Source organism: Triticum aestivum, chromosome 1D, assembly GCF_018294505.1.
Source record: "Triticum aestivum cultivar Chinese Spring chromosome 1D, IWGSC CS RefSeq v2.1, whole genome shotgun sequence".
Lineage (NCBI taxonomy): Eukaryota > Viridiplantae > Streptophyta > Magnoliopsida > Poales > Poaceae > Triticum > Triticum aestivum.
The window spans coordinates 99,349,257-99,357,396 of NC_057796.1; the positions used below are offsets into that span (position 1 = coordinate 99,349,257).

At 44.0% G+C, this 8,140-nt stretch overlaps 1 long non-coding RNA gene across 1 annotated transcript; it reads left to right on the forward strand.

Moving 5' to 3' along the window:
- Positions 1-363: 363 nt before the first annotated feature.
- On the forward strand, positions 364-3,183 carry LOC123166208 (uncharacterized). The gene is made up of 3 exons (XR_006483397.1): positions 364-531; positions 660-1,273; positions 1,468-3,183. It is a non-coding gene; the product is annotated as an uncharacterized lncRNA (long non-coding RNA).
- The last annotated feature ends 4,957 nt before the right edge of the window (positions 3,184-8,140 follow it).

An 8,140-nucleotide genomic window follows, 5' to 3' on the forward strand; every position in this document is an offset into this window, starting at 1 on the left:
GAACGCGTGAGAGTATCGGAGGCGAATATGCTTATCTGTATTAGCTGTAAAGTGGTAGTTGTTCATTACAGAAAATGGCATACCTTACAAAGAGAGAGGAGTGGCTTTATATAGCCAGCGACAACAGGTGACGGAACAGTACGGCAACGGAAACTAAACAGTAACAGAAAACGGTTCATTCGGAGGGCGAGCGCAGCGAGCCGTCCGATCCTTCTTCCATCTTCAATCCTGGCCGTGCGTTAACTGAAGATGCCCGCGCTGAACTGCAGCTTGCTGTGGCCTGACACATGTTGCGTGCGTCTTGGAGTTGTGTCCGAGGAGGAGATGTTCAGGAGCACGGAGCCGTCCGGTACACCGAAATTGATGATATAAGAAGGAACCCCTCGACCAGGATTAGATCGCATCGAAAGTTTCTTGCCCGACATCGCCGTGTTACAAGTTTTTGACATCGCCGTTCCTGTACGCCGTCGATTTCGCCGGAGATCCGTCTGCACGTGCTCCACCGCCCGCCGGAATTTCTCCCGGTCTAAGGTACATACTATAGTATCTCATCAGTTTATACATCTACCATGAACGGTGATGATTACATGCCTCAAGAAGTCAATTCTGCCTGATGTACACATGTGACTATGTGAGGTCACTGACGCCTATGAATACAGGGTAGCCTGTAGTTCCTGCCGAGTCACAGAGTAACATTGAGGTGAGGAGGCGGCGGCCAGCACAAGCCCCAGGAGCCGCAGTGGGGCTACGAGAACGGCGACAACAATGACTAGCGGCCGCCAGGTCTTGGTGGCATGACATCCTCCTTGTCCATCATAACGTACTTCTCCACCGCCCAGTGTGGGTGACGACGCGGCAGCGGTCGACCAGCACTCGTGGCGGCGCTTGCCCATCTGACGCGATGGCGGATTGGCGGCTCGGGCCCTCGGCAGTCGGCAGAGCGAAGTTCACGATGTCTCTCTCTGGACAGGGTGGAGCTCGTGCATCCGGCGTGGCTGATGCATCTGCGCAGCACTACGGATCGCTGTGGGCACGACGACCTGATGGCGCGTGCGATGCGACGGCAGCCAGCGGTGCGGCACTGTAGTTGTCTCTGGAAAGCTGACGGGCGAGACATGGGAGGCGGTGGGCGAGACATGCACCGGGGTTGACTGGATGATGAGGTAACTACTAACTACTGGATGACCAGGTGCTCATGGAGGACTCGGTGAATCATGAAGCAGATCGAGGAGTTCACTGACGCGCATGTATGACGGTTTTTCAAATTTCAGAGGTATAACGCACGGGCTGCAGTGCTTTACTAAACTGAATCCTCTATGCTTCTAACGTTTGCTTCTCTAGACTTTATGGGGAAGGTGAAATCGATTATTCTTTTACGACACTCAAAACAAATCTTCTGAATCTTTTGTCCGATCAATGTTAAGACCAGATTAGTTCATATAACTTTTCTCATACAGCCTTCACCAGTTTCAGAGGTTGCAGTACGAGCATGTGGAAAGGATGCACTCTATGGTGTTCTTCCTGATAGATGTACTAATGGACATGATTTGTCTCTATCTAAATACTAAGATCGAGTTCACACGTGCAGGTGATGCAAAGGCTAATCTTCTTTCACATGTTTTTGTCGTCTTTACCACTGAAATTTTGTTTCCAATTTGTTCAGTTCCAGCTATACCACTTTGTTTATGCAATTAACTGTAAATTTTGTCGGGTATTGAGGGTCCCCTAACTGTTTATGTCCTAGCCAGTCCACAGGATTACAATCGTGGTCGTGTGATATTTGTGATGTTCTTTACACTGATTCAATGCAAGTGATGTGTGTTCTTGTCCTTTTGAATTTCTTTTATCTCAGGTTCAATCTTCTTATTGAACAAATGAAATTCACACTTGGATGGAAGGATTTGTGATTCAGCAATAAACGTTTTATTTTGTAGAAATACATATTTAGATTTGGTTAGTTTATCCACAAACCCACGTGCGTAGAACTAAAGCATGTTCTTTTCTTCATGTAATTGTGTTTAAGAACGGGGAGGGCAGAGATTTTGTCTACTGATGGTTGCAGAACATAATATGATTACTTTGTTGCTTCAGTATTATTGACATTCCTCCTCTCTGATGTTGTCCTGTCTAAGTTGAGTTAGGTCAGTGGGTTAGAAACTTAGAATCTTATTTGCACATCCGTACAAAAAATATATGTATTTAAACATCCATTCTCAAAAAGCATGTCAATATGCCAGCATGCATATGGCCAACATCGCAAGTAGGGGAGTTCAAAAGAATCGTAGATCTTACACTGGGGAGCTCAGGCTACACCCCAGAACAACCAGACCCAGTCAAGCACCAAAAGACAACAATTCACCATGCAACGACAATCTAAGTTCCTAAATATTGTAATCATATAGAACTGGAAGCATATCAAAGTAATTTGTAGGTAGTTTTGTTCCTAGATTCAGAACTGTCTTTGTAGGAATATATTACTAACGAATTAAATCAACTACAAAAATTGCCGGACAATACTTACTGAGATGAATATAACGGCAAGGTGGATTAGAGAGGCAATATATTGGAGCAATAGCACACCCACGACGTAGCTGAGGGACCGATCGGAATTTATATGATGTCTTGACTGTAGGGCGGCAGATATAGAATGGAGGCAGTGTACTATGTGCCAGCGGCATGAGGATTCTCAAGGAATATGCTTAACTCAATCAGTGTTGAACCACCGGAATATTTATGCACTCGATGGTTACGCGCACAGGTAGAACAAACAATCTGTAGGCAAGTATGTTTGCTATAATGAGCCCCTACAAGTATCTTATTTGCTGTTTCGTGTAGCACAAAGAAGCTTATAGATAATAGAAGGCTTGTTATTTAACAGTATAACATAGACTATATACCAATGTCACTTTTGATGTTTGGGTTCTCATCCGTTCTTATCTTGCATACATTCATTATCATTTTTCTCTTGTTGTGCAATTTTTGTACAATGTCGCACTTTAACGAGTAACTATGATTATTCTTTTCATACAGACTTGTGTCGAGCTAAATTGTGCTACTTGGCCATTGAATTGGATTATTATGGTGGTTACAGTTTCTGACTCAAACATGTAGAAGGAATTCAAGAATGATTTTTTTGATAAGTAGATATATTTTGGAAAATCATTAGGTGTTGTCCTATCTATAACCAAATATAAGACATTTTTATAGTTCAATTTAAACTTTATATTTGGTTACAGACGTATCTATATCTATATCTATATCTATATCTACATCTATATCTATATCTATACTCTATACCTACTAATAAAGGAAATAGGTATTCTTAGTCCGTCATGATTTTTTTAAAGACCCCTTCTTTTTCTAGAAATAAACCTGCAATACATTAATAAAAATGTTTCATGCCATGGCCCCATTGTACAATCCCCAGCGTTGGTCCAGCTGAGCTAGCTCATGCTTCTATATTAAAACTAATTCGCTCAAGTATGTAACTTGTGACTTTCCCCACAAAAAAATGTAAATTGTGACTTGATGTGAGCCAAGCGACACATTGATAGGCAGCAACCAACTAGAAATTGACTATTATTTTAAATAGTACCACATCGTTTCTTTAAACCAATTTGTACCATGTTATATACATTAGCTGGCCTCATATAGCAAGTCGCCCAAGAAAAGAACTTGTGAGGGCAGACAAGAGGCGAGCTTTCTTTGATATTTAAATCAATGGAAGGATGGACGTGCATGTGGGTGATGACCGAAGATGACATGGTGATTGTATCGAGGAGGTGCGGCGATGGTGCCAAGGCCGTACGGGGCTATGATCCGGCAGAGCAACGGTCCAGGCGAGAAAGAGCTCGCAGGGCAAATACATCGGTGGGTCGGCTGATGTGTGATGCGGCCGGTCCAATGAGGTCTAGCTGGCGGCTAGGTGCCTCAGGGAGTTGAAATCATGTGGTGGTGTTGTGAGCAGATGTGGAGTGGAGTGCACGCCGGTGTGTCCTTTGGGTGGGCATTAGTTTGATCGATCGGCTAGCAGCCTGCATGCATGAGCTTTGTCTAGATTTAAAAAAAAGTTTCGTACCTCACCACATTTGAACATTGCTGTAATGGGCTGTAGATGAAAATAAAAAAATAAAGATACCCAAATTTCAGTGGATCTAATTAAACGGGATTCTACATGCAACATTGGATGAATCAGTTGGCAATATTTATAGTGGTGCATACATATTGTTTTTATTTCACGGTGTATTTGTTAGGATTCATTTTTTCTCTCTAAAATATCGATCTAGCATCTTCGATCCAGGGTCCCCGATGCGGCAAGTGCAACATTGCAATCCTGACTGATATGCATTTCTTTCATGCCTTGGCGTGCGCGTCCTTGCCGTTGCCACCAGGCGGCATCGCCTGGGTCTATCGAGCCACACCGGTGGATGTTTTGGTATACACAACGTTTTTTCCTCCCGTTGCAACGCACGGGCATTTTTGCTAGTGAGTATTTATACAGGTTCAACCGTACAAAGCACGCCTCGAACAGTGCTACTTTGCCTACAGTTAACCAAGGGTGAGGCCGCCGAGCCCCAGGACAAGGCCCAGGCGCCACCCCGCACATCCACAACCTTCTGAAAGCGGCTTCATCTCACAATATGGTCAATAAACAGGGTATTCGCTTTAGAGCCATGGAAAAGCAGGAACATAATCTTCTGTCTTATTCTCCAAGATTGACGGGCCTTCATTATTTGAGACCACCCATGAATAAGTATCTTTTCACCTCCAAGGGGAATGGAGTAGGTCGACATAAACACCATGTTGTGACCAAGCGCAAGTCTGACCCGACCATGGTCAGGCATCTGTATAGGAACAATAGAACTGGGCAGTTTCTGTTTCAAGAAGATCACATCTGTAAAACTGTGTATAAGCAATAGTTTATGAACAACATATATAACAGAAAACAGCTCGTACCATAAGTTTCTCGACACAGTTGGATCTGTTCAACAAGTGCAGCAGTGGCACACATATCCCACGTGGCCTTCCACCATTGAAACGCCCCACAAGGACCTCAAGACGATCAATAAAGTGTAGGAACTTGTGGATGTCGTCCCAGTCAACTTCAGTGCCATCAGTAACAGCCGAGTTGTTACAGAATAACAAACGAGCAGCCTGCTTAACTCTGAAAAAACCTACACGTGCCACCAATTATAAGAAAATATTAGTTAGAAGTAGCATCTTCGTGAGAGATTTGTTGCTACTTCTAAAGTTAAATTGTGATTAGTTAGACAGAATAGGTGGATTAAGAAGTAATCGAGGCAACAAGCAAGAACCAGATACAAAACTAACATGGATGAACAATTGGAACGACGTCGGGGTGGAAGATCGCAGTGAAGATGAGACCAGGTTCTGCTATTTCCATCAACATTCGTGCGCCAAATTTCAGTCCGTAACACTTGAGAAAGTTTATCCAAGTTCGGCCATAAAAAAACAGCGATCTTCTTGGTTCATGAACCCAACTCGAAACTTATATCCATGGCTTGTCTTCACTGTGACCATTAAACTGGTGTATTCAGTTATGGCAAGGCCGAGCATCTTGAGTACATGTGTTCTGGCAGAGCAAATAATGCACTGCAGGAAAAATAATATGAGAGCAAAATGTATTCCCTATCCAAATCTAGAAATAACTTCCTCCTTCACGTCAGTGTTGACCATCGTACTGGTAGTACCTTTTATCCAAATATAGCAATCCAAATTTCCAAATTAGTCGACAACATGTTCAAAAATACCCCACCCTCCTGGATAGAAAAGAGGATTCTAGGAACATACTGTGCGTGTTTTAAAATCCTGTGTTAGGATGAGAAGGAACAAGTGTGGCGTCTCGCCGAGGGCGCAGAAACCTATAGGGTCCTGGCATTGCAAATGAAACACACTAAATTCAGTAGGAAGAAAAATGCATCAACCGCGGCGGCTGCCATCCTAGGATTACCCGCGACCAAGGGACTTGGATTTATCGGGGATGGATGAAGAATTCGTACCTGGTTCTCCATGAGAAAACCCTATGCAATCGCCGAGAGGGGGTTTTCTCTGAACAAGCAGACAAGGGAGAAGGGGATTCAGGCCCAGTGAAATATTGCCGCTTCGTCCGTCCAGCTTACTGCTAAAGCTGGAAAGGGGGGGGGTTGTGATTTGACGGCTCATTGGGCATTACTGCGGCGCTACGACCGGGGTGTGTCTACCGTGCAGTTGTGCACTTTAATTTGTGCATATGGCACGTGGACCCCGTTGCCGGATGCCCCACATATTAGTGAAAGGAAGTAGAAAGACAGGAGTAACTAGTTACACAAAAATATATTTTTGACAGAGAGATAGTCCCTCTGTAAAGAAATATACAAATGTTTTATATCACAACTTTATACATAAGGAAAATCAAGGGGAATATATATAACATATATTATTATAAAAACAGAGTTGTTTTTAACAAAGTATAGACGAGTTGGTGATGATGGTGTGCCTTCCATCCTGCAATATAGGTCGTCCGATTTATATCTGACGGATAGGAAGGAAACTATGGCAATTTTGCAAAAAGGTACCCACACACCTCTCCACATTTGCAAATAAGGCCTTCCCTCGTTCATCCTTTTCTCTCACAAGATAAAATACTCATACAAATGCATCTTGATGTTACGTGCAACGCACGTGCATTATGGGGGTTCAGCTGAGAATATAATACTCAGACAGGCTCACGGTTTTGGACTTTGGGCCGCAGGCCCACCCTGCATGTTTGGGGGCCCATGTGTTCTACCTCAGCGCTTTTCATATTGCAAGCGATCGGTACGGTGCTGGTTTTTGATGTTGTCGCAAGGCGAATACACAGAATTGAATAAAGCATGACAGCTGTTGGAATGAAATCGAACGACAGTTCCTAACCAGCAATGAGAGTTGCAATTCTATCAATGATATACCATGTGATAAATAATACTGTCGTATTACTTATACACATAGGACTCTTGTTTCACCATGCCAGATTATTACATCAAAATCTCTCGGAGGATAGATCAGTTTGGCAGTTGCGTGCTGCTATTGAAAAATTTCAAAGTTGATTTGGACCAGCTCTCCTTGCCGAGAAAGTTCGATTTTGAGATCATCCCCTACCGCAAGATATGATTTAGATTTGAACCTTGACCATCCTTTAGCATCAATCATCATGCGACCATCCTTTGTACTTACGGTATATTGAGCAGGTTCATTCACACCAAGGCTGCGCATGGTAAGAGAAACTTGGCCGCTGTCGCCCGGATTGTTAAATGACTCCCTCGTTGCTCTAGGAATTCTCTGTTTGCAAACAAGAAGACATACCCAAACAGTTAGATCAACACAGTGAATCATGCGAAACAACATGGAAAGAAAAAAGAACGAAACACTTGGGCGGCCAATGCTTACCAAGAAGGTGGACATGTCGGTTTTTGTAAGGACTTTGGTATATGAAGTGCGAACTGCAGCCCAGTCTGTTGCCGGTGCAACTGCTTGTTTGGTTGCTGCTGCACGGGCCGGAGCAGATGCAAGTGCAAGTGTTGGTGCAGGTGCCGAAGCCGCCGCTGCTGTCGGAGATGGTGCTCCTTGTAGAGCTGGTGCCAGTGTCGGAGCAGGTGCCGGTGTTGATGCCCGATCCTCCGGTAGATCAGCCTGATCCGCTGACGCGGTCGGTGCCCAATCCTCAGCTGGATCAGACTGAGCTGCTGCCGCTGTCAGTGCTAGAGCAACTGCCAGTGCTCGATCCATTGCTGAAGGTGGTACCGATGTGCGAGACAGTGGCGATCGTGTCTGGTCTGCTATGGTCAGCTTTCTAACTTGACTAGGCTTCGTGACCGTGAACCAGTTTTTTTCTTCATTTCTTTTAAACACGAGAAGGACTAATTGTGGCGTTTTTGTTAAACCAAACTGCAGTTCATCATAGGGATTCAGCTTGTACTCAGGCAACAGACTGATCCAATTTTTTTCAGTAATATAAGTGATGGACAGTGCCTTCGTTACTGACACGACATAAGAAGTGAAACCTGCAAAAATAGGCATCGTAGAGCAAACCAAACGGTTTATTCTATGATGAATGTCACATGGCAAAACCTGCATCGTAAAATTGCAGGAAAAGAAAGAAAAC